General features: G+C 41.9%; 1 protein-coding gene and 1 pseudogene across 3 annotated transcripts in view; both read left to right on the top strand.

Annotated features, from left to right (window-relative positions):
* The window catches only part of LOC101329554 (UDP-glucuronosyltransferase 1A1), a 64,615-nt gene that overhangs the window by 23,550 nt on the left and 24,903 nt on the right, over positions 1 to 16,162 (top strand). The gene's annotated exons all lie outside the window — the stretch shown is intronic.
* On the top strand, positions 5,994 to 9,746 carry LOC101331733 (neuropilin and tolloid-like protein 2 pseudogene; annotated as a pseudogene).

Here is a 16,162-nt window from a genome sequence, read left to right as displayed (position 1 = left end):
GCCGCTCCGTGGCATATGGGATCTTCCCGGACCAGTGCACGAACCTGTGTCCCCTGCATCGGCAGGCGAACTCTCAACCACTGCGCCACCAGGGAAGACCCATGACTCTTTTTGAATTATGGTTTTCTCAGGGTATATGCCCAGTAGTGGGGCTGCTGGGTCATATGGTAGTTCTATTTTTAGTTTTTTAAGGAACCTCTATACTGTTCTCCACAGTGGCTGTATCAATTTACATTCCCACCAACAGTGCAAGAGGGTTCCCTTTACTACACATCCTCTCCAGCATTTATTGTTTCTAGATTTTTTGATGATGGCCATTCTGACTGGTGTGAGATGATATCTCATTGTAGTTTTGATTTGCATTTCTCTAATGATTAGTGATGTCGAGCATTCTTTCATGTGTTTGTTGGCAGTCTGTATATCTTCTTTGGAGAAATGTCTATTTAGGTCTTCTGCCCATTTTTGGATTGGGTTGTTTGTTTTTTTGTTATTAAGCTGCATGACTTATATTTTAATATTTTATATTTTATTTATATTTTATATTTAATATTTTCTCCCACTCTGAGGGTTGTCTTTTGGTCTCGTATATGGTTTCTTTTGCTGTGCAAAAGCTTTGAAGTTTCATTAGGTCCCATTTGTTTATTTTTGTTTTTATTTCCATTTCTCTAGGACGTGGGTCAAAAAGGATCTTGCTGTGATTGATATCATAGAGTGTCCTGCCTATGTTTTCCTCTAAGAGTTTGATAGTTTCTGGCCTTACATTTAGGTCTTTAATCCATTTTGAGCTTATTTTTGTGTATGGTGTTAGGGAGTGATCTAATCTCATACTTTTACATGTACCTGTCCAGTTTTCCCAGCACCACTTATTGAAGAGGCTGTCCTTTCTCCACTGTATATTCCTGCCTCCTTTATCAAAGATAAGGTGACCATATGTGCGTGGGTTTATCTCTGGGCTTTCTATCCTGTTCTATTGATCTATCTTTCTGTTTTTGTGCCAGTACCATACCGTCTTGATTACTGTAGCTTTGTAGTATAGTCTGAAGTCAGGGAGCCTGATTCCTCCAGCTCCATTTTTCGTTCTCAAGATTTCCTTGGCTATTCGGGGTCTTTTGTGTTTCCATACAAATTGTGAAATTTTTTGTTCTAGTTCTGTGAAAAATGCCAGTGGTAGTTTGATAGGGATTGCATTGAATCTGTAGATTGCTTTGGGTAGTAGAGTCATTTTCACAATGTTGATTCTTCCAATCCAAGAACATGGTATATCTCTCCATCTATTTGTATCATCTTTAATTTCTCTCATCAGTGTCTTATAATTTTCTGCATACAGGTCTTTTGTCTCCTTAGGTAGGTTTATTCCTAGATATTTTATTCTTTTTGTTGCAATGGTAAATGGGAGTGTTTTCTTGATTTCACTTTCAGATTTTTCATCATTAGTGTATAGGAATGCCAGAGATTGCTGTGCATTAATTTTGTATCCTGCCACTTTACCAAATTCATTGATTAGCTCTAGTAGTTTTCTGGTAGCATCTTTAGGATTCTCTATGTATAGTATCATGTCATCTGCAAACAGTGACAGCTTTACTTCCTCTTTTGCAATTTGGATTCCTTTTATTTCCTTTTCTTCTCTGATTGCTGTGGCTAAAACTTCCAAAACTATGTTGAATAAGAGTGGTGAGAGTGGGCAACCTTGTCTTGTTCCTGATCTTAGTGGAAATGCTTTCAGTTTTTCACCATTGAGGACGATGTTGGCTGTGGGTCTGTCATATATGGCCTTTATTATGTTGAGGAAAGTTCCCTCTATGCCTACTTTCTGCAGGGTTTTTCTCATAAATGGGTGTTGAATTTTGTCGAAAGCTTTCTCTGCATCTATTGAGATGATCATATGGTTTTTCTCCTTCAATTTGTTAATATGGTGTATCATGTTGATTGATTTGCATATATTGAAGAATCCTTGCATTCCTGGAATAAACCCCACTTGATCATGGTGTATGATCCGTTTAATGTGCTGTTGGATTCTGTTTACTAGTATTTTGTTGAAGATTTTTGCATCTATTTTCATCAGTGATATTGGCCTGTAGTTTTCTGTCTTTGTGACATCCTTGTCTGGTTTTGGTATCAGGGTGATGGTGGCCTCGTTTGGGAGTGTTCCTCCCTCTGCTATATTTTGGAAGAGTTTGAGAAGGATAGGTGTAACTCTTCTCTAAATGTTTGATAGAATTTGCCTGTGAAGCCATCTGGTCCTGGGCTTTTGTTTGTTGGAAGATTTTTAATCACAGTTTCAATTTCAGTGCTTGTGATTGGTCTGTTCATATTTTCTATTTCTTCCTGATTCAGTCTTGGCAGGTTGTGCATTTCTAAGAATTTGTCCATTTCTTCCAGGTTGTCCATTTTATTGGCATAGATTTGCTTGTAGTAATCTCTCATGATCTTTTGTATTTCTGCAGTGTCAGTTGTTACTTCTCCTTTTTCATTTCTAATTCTATTGATTTGACTCTTCTCCCTTTTTTTCTTGATGAGTCTGGCTAATGGTTTATCAATTTTGTTTATCTTCTCAAAGAACCAGCTTTTAGTTTTATTGATCTTTGCTATCGTTTGCTTCATTTCTTTTTCATTTATTTCTGATCTGATTTTTATGATTTCTTTCCTTCTGCTAGCTTTGGGGTTTTTTTGTTCTTCTTTCTCTAATTGCTTTAGGTGCAAGGTTAGGTTGTTTATTCGAGATGTTTCCTGTTTCTTAAGGTAGGATTGTATTGCTATAAACTTCCCTCTTAGAGCTACTTTTGCTGCATCCCATAGATTTTGGGTCGTCGTGTCTCCATTGTCATTTGTTTCTAGGTATTTTTTGATTTTCTCTTTGACTTCTTCAGTGATCACTTCGTTATTAAGTAGTGTATTGTTTAGCCTCCGTGTGTTTGTATTTTTTACAGATCTTTTCCTGTAATTGATATCTAGTCTCATAGCGCTGTGATCAGAAAAGATACTTGATACAATTTCAATTTTCTTAAATTTACCAAGGCTTGGTTTGTGACCCAAGATATGATCTATCCTGGAGAATGTTCCATGAGCACTTGAGAAAAATGTGTATTCTGTTGTTTTTGGATGGAATGTCCTATAAATATCAATTAAGTCCATCTTGTTTAATGTATCATTTAAAGCTTATGTTTCCTTATTTATTTTCATTTTGGATGATCTGTCCATTGGTGAAAGTGGGGTGTTAAAGTCCCCTACTATGAATGTGTTACTGTCGATTTCCCCTTTTATGGCTGTTAGTATTTACCTTATGTATTGAGGTGCTCCTATGTTGGGTGCATAAATATTTACAATTGTTCTATCTTCTTCTTGGATTGATCCCGTGATCATTATGTAGAGTCCTTCTTTGTCTCTTCTAATAGTCTTTATTTTAAAGTCTATTTTGTCTAATATGAGAATTGCTACTCCAGGTTTCTTTTGGTTTCCATTTGCATGAAATATCTTTTTCCATCCCCTTACTTTCAGTCTGTATGTGTCTCTAGATCTGAAGTGGGTCCTTTGTAGACAGCAAATATATGGGTCTTGTTTTTGTATCCATTCAGCCAATCTGTGTCTTTTGGTGGGAGCATTTAGTCCATTTACATTTAAGGTAATTATCGATATGTATGTTCCTATTCCCATTTTCTTAATTGTTTTGGGTTCATTATTGTAGGTCTTTTCCTTCTCTTGTGTTTCTTGCCTAGACAAGTTCCTTTAGCAGTTGTTGTAAAGCTGGTTTGGTGGTGCTGAACTCTCTCAGCTTTTGCTTGTCTGTAAAGGTTTTAATTTCTCCATCAAATCTGAATGAGGTCCTTACTGGGTAGAGTAATCTTGGTTGCAGGTTCTTCTCCTTCATCACTTTAAGTATGTCCTGCCAGTCCCTCCTGGCTTGCAGAGTTTCTGCTGAAAGATGAGCTGTTAACCTTATGGGGATTCCCTTGTGTGTTATTTGTTGTTTTTCCCTTGCTGCTTTTAATATGTTTTCTTTGTATTTAATTTTTTTTTTTTTTTTTTTTTTTTTTTTGCGGTACGCGGGCCTCTCACCGCCGTGGCCTCTCCCGCTGCGGAGCACAGGCTCCGGACGCACAGACTCAGCGGCCATGGCTCACGGGCCTAGCCGCCCCGCGGCATGCGGGATCCTCCTAGACCGGGGCATGAACCCGTGTCCCCTGCATCGGCAGGCAGACTCCCAACCACTGCGCCACCAGGGAAGCCCTGTATTTAATTTTTGACAGTTTGATTAATATGTGTCTTGGCGTATTTCTCCTTGGATTTATCCTGTATGGGACTCTCTGTGCTTCCTGGACTTGATTAACTATTTCCTTTCCCATATTAGGGAAGTTTTCTACTATAATCTCTTCAAATATTTTCTCAGTCCCTTTCTTTTTCTCTTCTTTTTCTGGAACCCCTATAATTCGAATGTTGGTGCGTTTAATGTTGTCCCAGAGGTCTCTGAGACTGTCCTCAGTTCTTTTCATTCTTTTTTCTTTATTCTGCTCTGCAGTAGTTATTTCCACTATTTTATCTTCCAGGTCACTTATCCGTTCTTCTGCCTCAGTTATTCTGCTATTGATCCCATCTAGAGTATTTTTAATTTCATTTATTGTGTTGTTCATCATTGTTTGTTTCAACTTTAGTTCTTCTAGGTCCTTGTTAAATGTTTCTTGCATTTTCTCTATTCTATTTCCAAGATTTTGGATCATCTTTACTATCAGTATTCTGAATTCTTTTTCAGGTAGACTGCCTATTTCCTCTTCATTTGTTAGGTCTGGTGGGTTTTTATCTTGCTGCTTCATCTGCTGTGTGTTTTTCTGTCTTCTCATTTTGCTTACCTTACTGTGTCTGGGGTCTCCTTTTTGCAGGCTGCAGGTTCATAGTTCCCGTTGTTTTTGGCGTCTGTCCCCAGTGGCTAAGGTTGGTTCAGTGGATTGTGTAGGCTTCCTGGTGGAGGGAACTAGTGCCTGTGTTCTGGTGGATGAGGCTGGATCTTGTCTTTCTGGTGGGCAGGTCCACGTCTGGTGGTGTGTTTTGGGGTGTCTGTGGACTTGTTATGATTTTGGGCAGCCTCTCTGCTAGTGGGTGGGGTTGTGTTCCTGTCTTGCTAGTTGTTTGGCATAGGATGTCCAGCACTGTAGCTTGCTGGTCGTTGAGTGAAGCTGGGTGCTGGTGTTGAGATGGAGATCTCTGGGAGATTTTTGCCATTTGATACTACGTGGAGCTGGGAGGTCTCTTGTGGACCAGTGTCCTGAAGTTGGCTCTCCCACTCAGAGGCACAGCACTGACTCCTGGCTGCAGCACCAAGAGCCTTTCATCAAAAAGAGGAAAAGGGGAAAAACTCATAAATCTTGCTCTCAAAGTCCACCTCCTTAATTTGGGATGACTCGTTGTCTATTCAGGTGTTCCACAGATGCAGGGTACATCAAGTAGATCATGGAGCTTTAATCCGCTGCTTCTGAGGCTGCTGGGAGAGATTTCCCTTTCTCTTCTTTGTTCGCACAGCTCCCAGGGGCTCAGCTTTGGATTTGGCCCGGCCTCTGCGTGTAGATCGCCGGAGGGCATCTGTTCTTTGCTCAGACAGGACGGGGTTAAAGGAGCCGCTGATTCGGGGGCTCTGGCTCACTCAGGCCGCGGGGAGGGGGGGGCACGGAGTGCAGGGCGGGCCTGCGGCGGCAGAGGCCGGCGTGACGTTGCACCAGCCTGAAGCACGCCATGCGTTCTCCTGGGGGAGTTGTCCCTGGATCCCAGGACCCTGGCAGTGGCGGGCTGCACAGGCTCCGCGGAAGAGGGGTGTGGATAGTGACCTGTACTCGCACACAGGCTTCTTGGTGGCGGCAGCAGCAGCCTTAGCGTCTCATGCCCGTCTCTGGGGTCCGCGCTGATAGCCGCGGCTCGCGCCCGTCTCTGGAGCTCTTAATCCCTTCTCCTCGTGCACCAGGAAACAAAGAGGTAAGAAGTCTCTTGCCTCTTCGGCAGCTCCAGACTTCTCCCCGGACTCCCTCCCGGCTAGCCGTGGCGCACTAACCCCCTGCAGGCTGTGTTCACACCGCCAACCCCAGTCCTCTCCCTGCGCTCAGACCGAAGCCCGAGCCTCAGCTCCCAACCCCGCCCGCCCCGGCGGGGGAGTAGACAAGCCTCTCGGGCTGGTGAGTGCCGGTCGGCACCCATCCTCTGTGCGTGAATCTCTCCGCTTTGCCCTCCGCACCCCTGTTGCTGTGCTCTCCTCCGCGGCTCCGAAGCTTCCCTCCTCCGCCACCCGCAGTCTCCGCCCGCGAAGGGGGTCCTAGTGTGTGGAAACCTTTCCTCCTTCACAGCTCCCTTCCACTTGTGCAGGTCCCGTCCCTATCCTTTTGTCTCTGTTTATTCTTTTTTCTTTTTCCCTACCCAGGTACGTGGCGGGTTTCTTGCCTTTGGGAGGTCTGAGGTCTATCTGCCAGCATTCAGTAGGTGTTCTATAGGAGTTGTTCCACGTGTAGATGTATTTCTGGTGTATCTGTGGGGAGAAAGGTGATCTCCGCATCTTACTCTTCCGCTATCTTCCCGGAAGTTCTCTGTTTTGTTATAGTTGTTCATGTTGTTCATTTGCTTTGCCTTTTATTTTCCACATGTAAGTGAAATCATACAGTATTTGTCTTTCTCTATCTGACTTATTTCACTAAGCATAATAGCCCCAGGTCCATTCATGTTGTCGCAAAAACAAGTTTCCATTCTTTTTTATGGCTGAGTAATATGCAATAGCCAATATTCTTGTCTATTGTAAATAATGCCGCAGTGAACATAGGGATGCATATATATTTTGTAATTGGTGTTTTCCTTTCTTTGGTTAAGTGCCCAGAAGTAGAAATGCTGGATCATATGGGGTTTCTATTTTTAATTTTTTGAGGACCCTTCATGTTGTTTTCTATAGTGGCTTCCCCAATTTACTTTTCCACCAATAGTGTACGAGGGTTCCCTTTTCTCTACATCCTCACCAACACTTGTTACTTATTGTCTTTTTGATAATAGCCATTCTGACAGGTGTGCAGTGATAATCTTATTGTGGTTTTGATTTGCATTTCCTTGATGATTAATGATGTTGAGAATTTTTTCATGTGCCTATTGGCCATCTGTCTGTTTTCTCTGGAAAAATGTCTATTTGAGTCCTCTGCCGATTTTTAATCATGTTATTTGTTGTCGTTGTTGACTTGTATGTTTTCTTTCCGTATTTTGGATATTAACCCCTTATCAGGTACATCATTTGCAAATATCTTCACCCATTCAGTAAGTGGCCTTTTCCTTTTGTTACTAATTTCCTTTGCTGTTCAAAAAATTTTAGTTTGAACTTGGGTGGGGTTTGTGCCGCAGCCGCAGGCTGACGGCGCAGGTCAGGTCCCTCCGGTCCGCGCTCCCCGGCTCCGAGGCGGTCGATGGGACTGAGCGCTGCGGAGCAAGCGGCGGCGCCCATCGCGGGGCTGGGGCAGCGCAAGAGCCCGCCGGGAGGCTCGGGCATGGCGGGCCGCAGGACCTGAGCCCTACCCCTTGGGGAGCAACCTAGTGGCGGGCGATGGGGATGGAGCGGGGCTGCCGCCGCCGCCTCCTCGGCCCCGCAGCGAAGCACCGGGCAGCTCGGGATCATGGCCCTGGAGCAGCTCTGCTCCATCCTGTGTGGTTAATAACAATACTTGCAGTGGAAGGGATTGCTGTGGCCCAGAAGACTCAAGATGGACAAAATATTGGAATCAAGCACATGCCTGCAACCCAGCGTGGCCTTTGGGTTCGAACCAGCAATGGAGGTCATTTTGCTTCACCAGATTATCTTGACTCATATCCACCAAACAAGGAATGTATCTACATTTTGGAAGCTGCTTCACGTCAAAAAACACAGCTGACCTTTGATGAACATTATTGTATTAGAACCATCATTTGAATGTCGGTTTGATCACTTGGAAGTTCGAGACGGGCCGTTTGGTTTCTCTCCACATGTAGATCGTGACTGTGGTGTGAAAAGCCCTCCATTAATTAGATCAACAGGGAGATTCATGTGGATTAAGTTCAGTTCCGATGAAGAACGTGAAGGACTGGAATTTCTAGCAAAATATTCGTTTATTCCAGATTCAGACTTTACTTACCTAGGAGATGGCCAGTTTGAATTGTCAGGAGCTGACGGAATAGTACGTTGGAGTCAGGTAGAACAAGGGGAGAAAACAAAACCCGGCCAAGAGGTTGATTGCATGTGGATGATTAAAGCTACTCCAAAAGGTAAGATTTATTTGAGGTTCCTAGATTATCAAATGGAGCACTCAAATGAATGCAAGAGAAACTTCGTTGCAGTCTATGATGGGAGCAGTTCTATTGAAAATCTGAAGGCCAAGTTTTGCAGCACTGTGGCCCATGACGTAATGCTTAAAACAGGAGTTGAGGTGATACGAATGTGGGCTGATGAAGGTAGTCGGCTTAGCACGTTCAGAATGCTTTTTTTTTTCTTTTTTTATTTTTTGCGGTACGTGGGCCTCTCACTGCTGTGGCCTCTCCCGTTGCGGAACACAGGCTCCGGACGCGCAGGCTCAGTGGCCATGGCTCACGGGCCCAGCCGCTCCGCGGCATGTGGGATCTTCCCGGACCGGGGCACGAACCCGCGTCCCCTGCATGGGCAGGCGGACTCTCAACCACTGCGCCACCAGGGAAGCCCCAGAATGCTTTTTACTTCCTTTGTGGAGCCTCCCTGCACAGACAGCACTTTCTTTTGCCATAGCAACATGTGCATCAATAATTCTTTAATCTGTAATGGGGTTCAAAACTGTGCATACCCTTGGGATGAAAATCATTGTAAAGAAAAGAAAAAAGCAGGACTGCTTGAACAAATCACTAAAACTCACGGAACAGTTGTTGGCATTGCGTCAGGGATTGTCTTGGTCCTTCTCATTATTTCTATTTAAGTACAAGTGAAACAGCCTTGAAAAAAGGTCATGGCTTGCAAAACTGCTTTTAATAAAACTGGATTTCACGAAGAGTTTGATCCTCCTCATTATGAATTGTTTTCACCGAGAGACAAGGAGACATCTGCAGACCTGTCGGAGGAACTGGACAGCTACCAGAAGGCGCGGCGCTCCTCCACTGCGTCGCCATGCATCCACGACCATCACTGTGGATTGCAGGCACCCAGCATCAAGCAAAACAGGACCAACCTGAGTTCCATGGAACTTCCCTTCCAAAATGGTTCTGCACAACCGCAGCCAATGAAAACATTTAATAGCATCTTCAAAAAGAGAAGCTACACTTTCAAGCAGGCACATGAGTGCCCTGAACAGGCCCTAGAAGACAGAGTAATGGAGGAGATGCCCTGTGAAATTTGTCAGAGGGAGGGAAGATTCTGCACAAGCATCCACAGCCATCGATTTTTTTTTTTAGCATCTTTATTGGAGTATAATTGCTTTACAGTGGTGTGTTAGTTTCTTCTGTATAACAAAGTGAATCAGTTATACACATACGTGTATCCCCATATCTCCTCCCTCTTGTGTCTGCCTCCCTCCCACCCTAGCCATCGATTTTTAATCTTCTACTGAAGGTGACATTAATCACATTAATTAAGTATGGGTGCTACAGAGCACCCGTACTGTCTTCAGCAGCCAACCCTTTTCTCCTGTGAGAACTAGGAAGACCTTCAATCCCCATTAATCTAATGTAATGGTGAAGTTTTTATTATCTCAGGCAGTCTATATATGTTAACCCAACCAAGGAACTTACTCCATTCAGTAAAAACCAAAAACTAAGCCTCTATTGCTCAGTAGCATTTGGAGAGAGGAGGGGTAGTGGTGCGCCAGGCTCAGCTGCCTGCCTGTCTTAGCAGCAGGAAGACTGCTCTTGATTGACACAGCTCTGTCAATATTTTGATCCCACAGTAAGTTTAAAAGTAAGATTTTTCTTCACATTCCTTTTATTTTTTTCTTTTCTCTAAATTTAATTTGTTTTATAAGGCAGTAATTTTACCCTTTCAGTTTCTTATATAAATGGTTCATGTATCACACGTATTTCAATATAGGCATTTGTTCTAGAATTTGTCAAAATATAACTAGTTACTGTGGTAAGTGCCAATTAAGACACAGAGTTGTGTTCTGTCCATCTGCTTCTTCTTGACTGGTTTCTATACTGCTGCCTTTGAATTACTGGATCCTTAGTCTTTATTTTCTGTGATATGATTTAGCACCTTTAAGGCACATTTTGTCTTAGTTATATTATACGAGAAAGTTTCATAATCCTGGGATGTATGCACCATTGCCAGTTATACCTAAAAACTTGAAAACGATTAAAATTTTTAGAAATGCTTTGAAATTCCCCATGTTTTATCACGTTCAGTGATAGCCCATTCACTCCTGTGAGCAAAAAGTCATTTAATTCATTTCGGGGAGGCCTATCATTATATTCACTTCCTGTGTTTCTCATTACTAGATCTGTGTCTTTTATTATCTTTATAAAAAGATGATCTCACTCCCTTTGTGTTGGTTTATCTTATAGGATATGGTAACCAAGGTTGTACGAGAGTTAAAGGAAAATGCCTAAGAAATTGTATCAGCCTTTAGATTGCTTCTTATTTGGGATAATACATTTTTCTAGTTCTTACCAAGAATAACAATTTCTACTTTTTTTAAGACTGCACTTTTAACCTTATTTTTTTAATGGTATATAAACAATAATTTATAAACATGATATAAAAACTCACTGCATTTTTTTAGACTTCTGATATTATTTGATACTGTACAGACTTTATTAAATCAAGACTAAAGAGCTACAGGACAGACTTCTTTCAGTGTCCACATTAGCAGCTTTGAATACAAATATGCTGTGATGGAACGCTACACTATAATTTACTGTAAAGGCCTTGGTAATGTGTACATGAGCATTTGTTTCCTCTTGTTATTGCGTTTAGTTTATGATAAATTTTTCACTGTGTGATATTTATTGTTCTAAATCACTACACAAATCTGATATTAAAATATATATTATTACATGAAAAAAAAAGATTTTAGTTTGATATAGTCCCATTTGTTTATTTTGCTTTTGTTTCCCTTGCTTAAGGAGACATATCCAAAAAAATTTACTAAGACTGAAGTTCAAGAGCATACTGCCTGTGTTTTCTTCTAGAAGTTTTATGGTTTCAGGTCTTACATTTAAGTCTTTAATCTATTTTGAATTTATTTTTGTGCATGGTGTGAGAGAGTAATCCAGTTTGATCTTTTGTATGTAGTTGTGTTTTCCCAACACCATTTACTGAAGAGGCTGTCTTCCCCTCATTGTATAGTCTCACCACCTTTGTCATAGATTAATTGCCCATATAAGTGTGGGTTTATTTCTGCTCTATATTCTGTTGCATTGATCTATGTGTCTGTTTTTGTGCCAGTACCATTCTGTTTTTGTGTGTGTGTGAGTCTCAACATTTTTATTTAAAATAATAGCCGTGGGGGGCTTCCCTGGTAGGGCAGTGATTAAGAATCCACCTGCCAATGCAGGGGACATGGGTTCAATCCCTGGTCCGGGAAGATCCCACATGCTGCGGAGCAACTAAGCCTGTGCACCACAACTACTAAGCTGTGCACCACAACTACTGAGCCTGTGCTCTAGAGCCCGTGAGCCACAACTACTGAGCCCTCGTGCTACAGCTACTGAAGCCCACGCACCTACAGCCAGTGCTCTGCAACACGAGAAGCCACCACAATGAGAGGCCCACGCACTACAATGAAGAGTAGCCCCTGCTCGCCGCAACTAGAGAAAGCCCGCACGCAGCAACAAAGACCCAATGCAGCCAAAAATAAATAAAATAAATAGTAAAAATAAATAAATAACATGTTCTTTTTAAAAAATAAAATGAAATAATAGCAGTGGGGAATACGACCATCTTTTCATATTTCCAAATGAACGCTTTAAATAATCCCCAGTTTTTATTACTTACGTGTCCAGATTCTACCAGTTGTGCTTGGCTTCTTTATCTTTCTTTTTTGTTTTCGGTACACGGGCCTCTCACTGTCGTGGCCTCTCCCGTTGTGGAGCACAGGCTCCGGACGCGCAGGCTCAGCGGCCATGGCTCACGGGCACAGCCACTCCGCGGCATGTGGGATCTTCCCGGACCGGGGCACGAACCCATGTCCCCTGCATCGGCAGGCGGACTCTCAACCACTGCGCCACCAGGGAAGTCCCTATCTTTCTTTTTTAGCCCTCACTGGGATCATAAGTTTTCTTTCCGTCAAGGGAAGTTTGTTTGTGATGGTTTCTGGGCTATCAGATTTGGCATGTACAGTTGCAAACATAGTTGGAGCAGCACTCACAGCTAACATACACTAACATTAACAGCAAGAAGAAGTTTTTTACATGGTGTTTCCTCTATGTGTATCATCCCACAAATTGCCTTCAATCATAGACTGAAGTACCATACTGTTTTGATCACTGTAGCTTTCTAGTATAGTTTGAAACCAGGGGCATGACACCTCCAGTTCTGCTGTTTTTAAAAATTGAAGTGTAGTTAATTTACAATGTTGTGTTAATTTCTGTTGTACAGCAAAGTTATTCAGATATATATTCTTTTTCAGATTCTTTTTCATTATAGATTATTACAAGGTATTGAATACAGTTCCCTGTGTTATACAGTAAGAACTTGCTATGTATCTATTTTATATATAGTGATGTGTATCTGTTAATCCGAAGCTCCTAATTTAACCCTCCCCTGTCCTTCCCCTTTGGTAACCATAAGTTTCTCTTCTGTGTCTGTGAGTCTGTTTCTGTTTTGTAAATAAGTTCATTTGTATCATTTTTTTAGATTCCACATATAAGTGATATCACATGATTATTGTCTTTCTCTGTCTGACTTAACTTCACTTAGTATGATAATCTCTAGGTCCATCCTTGTCACTGCTCCAGTTCTGTTCTTCTCTCTCAAGATTTTTTTTTTTTTTTTTTGGTTATTCAGGGTCTTTTCTGTTTCCATACAAATTTTAGAATTGTTTGTTCTCATTCTGTGAAAAATGCTGTTGGTGTTTTAATAGGTATTGGGTTGAATCTGTAGTTTGCCTTGGGTTGTATGGTCATTTTTTTTTTTTAAAGAAGATGTTGGGGGTAAGAGTTTATTAATTAATTTATTTATTTTTGCTGTGTTGGATCTTTGTTTCTGTGCGAGGGCTTTCTCTAGTTGTGGCAAGCGGGGGCCACTCTTCATCGCAGTGCGTGGGCCTCTCACTGTCGCGGACTCTCTTTTTGCAGAGCACAGGCTCCAGACGCGCAGACTCAGTAGTTGTGGCTCATGGGCCTAGCCGCTCTGCGGCATGTGGGATCTTCTCGGACCTGGGCTTGAACCCGTGTCTCCTGCACTAGCAGGCAGACTCCCAACCACTGCGCCACCAGGGAAGCCCTGTATGGTCATTTTAACAGTATTAATTCTTCCAATCCATGAGCACAGTGTATCTTTCCATCTGTGTCATTTTCAATTTCTTTCATCAGTGTCTTACAGTTTTCCTAGTATAGATGTTTTACCTCCTTAGTTAGATTTATTCCTAGGTATTTCATTCTTTTTGATGCGATTGAAAATAAAATTGTATCATTAATTTCATTTTTTGAATAGTTCATTGTCCGTGTATAGAAATGCAACAGATTTCTGTATAATAGTTTTGTGTCCCACGACTTTACCCAGTTCACTGATGAGTTCTAGTAGTTTTTGATCATGCCTTTAGGATCTTCTGTGTATAGTGAGTGTCACGTCATCTGTAAAGAATGACAGTTTTACTTATTCCTTTCCAATTTGGATTCCTTTTATTTCTTTTTCTTGTCTGATTGCCGTGGCCAGGACTTATAATGTTTATTAAAAGTGGCAAGAGTCTTGTTCCTGATCTTAGAGGAAATGCTTTCAGCTTTTCACCACTGAGTATGGTGTTAGTTGTGGGCTTGTCATATATGGCCTTTATTAGTCTGGGGTATTTTACCACTATACCCACTTTGTGGAGTTTTTTTTTTTTTTTTTAATAAATGGATGTTGAATTTTGTCAAAAGATTTTCCCACATCTATTGAGATGATCATATGACTTTTAATCTTCAGTTTGTTAATGTGGTGTATCACCTTGACTGATTTGCGGCTATTGAACAATCCACGCATCCCTGGGATAAATCCCACTTGATTGTGGTATATGATCTTTTTAATGTACCACTGAGTTGCTAATATTTTGTTGAGATTTTTGTATCTATGTTCATCAGTGACATTGGTCTGTAATGTGTGTGTGTGTGTGTGATATCTTTTTCTAGTTTTGGTATCAAGGTGATGCTGGCCTCATAGCATGAGTTAAGAAGCATTCCTTCCTCTCCTATTTTTTGGAATAGTTTGAAAAGGATAGGTGTTAACTCTTCTCTAAATGTTTGGTAGAATTCACCTGTGAAGCCATTTGGTCCTGGACTTCAATTTCTTGGGAGTATTTTATTACTGATTCAATTTCATTATTGGTAATTGGTCTGTTCATATTTTCTGTTTCTTCCTGGTTCAGTCTTGGGAGATTGTACATTTCTAGGAATCTGTCCATGTCTTCCAGGTTGTCCATTTTATTGGCGTATAATTGTTCACAATAATCTCTTATGATCCTTTATATATTTTGTGGTGTTTGTTGTGACTTCCTCTTTCTCATTTCTGATTTTATTTATTTGGGCCCTCTCTCTTTTTTCTTGATGAGTCTGGCTGAAGGTTTACCAATTTTGTTTATCTTTTCAAAGAATCAGTTCTTAGTTTCATTGATCTTTTAAATTTCTGCCCAGATCTTTATTTTTTTTTATACTAACTTTGGGGTTTGTTTATTCTCTTTAGTTACTTTAGGTGTAAGGTTAGGTTGTTTATTTGAGATTTTTCTTATTTCCTGAGGTACACTTGTATTGCTGTAAACTTCCCTCTTAGAACTACTTTTGCTGTTTCCCACAGATTTTGGATTGTTGTGTTTTCATTTTCATTTGTCTCCAGGTATTTTTTTATTTCCTCTTTGATTTCTTCAATGACCCATTGGTTGTTTAGTAGCACATTGTTTAGGCTTCATGTGTTTGTGTTTTTTGCAATTTTTTCCTTGTAGTTGATTTCTGGTTTCATAGCATCGTGGTTGGAAAAGGTGCTTGATATGATTTCAGTCTTCTTAAGTTTACTGAGACTTGTTTTGTGGCCTAATGTGTGATCTACCCTGTAGAATATTCCATGTGCACTTGAAAAGAATGTGTATTCTGTTGCTTTTGGATGGAATGTTCTATCTATATCTATTAAGTCTACCTGGCCTAATGTGTTGTTTAAGGCCAGTGTTTCCTTATTGATTTTGTCTGAATGATGCGTTCATTGATGTATGTGGGGTTGTAAAGTACTCTAATATTGTTGTTTACTGTCAACTTCTCTTTTTATGTCTGTTAATATTTGCTTTTTGTATTCAGGTTCTCCTATGTTGGGGCCATATATATCTATGTATATACCTAATGCTGGCCCACTGGTAGGTGGAGCCAGATCCTGGAGTCTCTGGCTGCAGGGCCTGAGGGTCCTGGAGCTGGTATCAGCCTGCTGGAGGGTGGGGTGAGGTCCAGGGGGCCCCTGGGCTAGTGCTGATGCACTGGTAGGCGAGTCCATGTCCTGGGCCCTCTGGTGGACAGGGCCAGATCCTGGGCCTTCGGGCAGATGGGGCCATGTCCCAGGTGGCTGCGAGCTCAGGGGGTCCAAAGGAAGCTGGCCTACTAGTGGATGGGCCTGTGTCTCCACTCAACTAGCTACTTGGCCTGAGGCATCCTAGTACTGGTATTGACAGGCTGGTGGGTGGGGCTGGGTCCCAATGCTAATAAGCTAGAGGGAAGATTCCAAAATGTCACTTGCCAGCACAGTGTTACTGTGGTAGAACGGAGCTCCCCAGTAGAGCTGCTGCCAGTGTGTATATCCCCAGGATGATCTCCTGTTGCCTCCTGCCTCTCTGGGAGGCTCTCCAAGATCAGCAGGCAGGTCTGAACCAGGCTCCTTTCAGATTACTGCTTCTTCCCTGGGTCCTAGTGTGTGTGAGATTTTGTGTGCACCCTTTGAGAGTGGAGTCTCTATATCCTACAGCCCCCTGGCTCTCTGGAAAGTAAGCCCTACTGGCCTTCAAAGCCCAATGTTCTGGAAGCTCTCCTTCCTGGTTCAGGACCCCCAGGCTGGGAA

The sequence above is a fragment of the Tursiops truncatus genome, chromosome 7, assembly GCF_011762595.2.
Source record: "Tursiops truncatus isolate mTurTru1 chromosome 7, mTurTru1.mat.Y, whole genome shotgun sequence".
NCBI classification, from domain to species: domain Eukaryota; kingdom Metazoa; phylum Chordata; class Mammalia; order Artiodactyla; family Delphinidae; genus Tursiops; species Tursiops truncatus.
The sequence above is the reverse complement of the archived record's forward strand: the minus strand, read 5'-3'. Positions and strand labels throughout refer to the sequence as shown.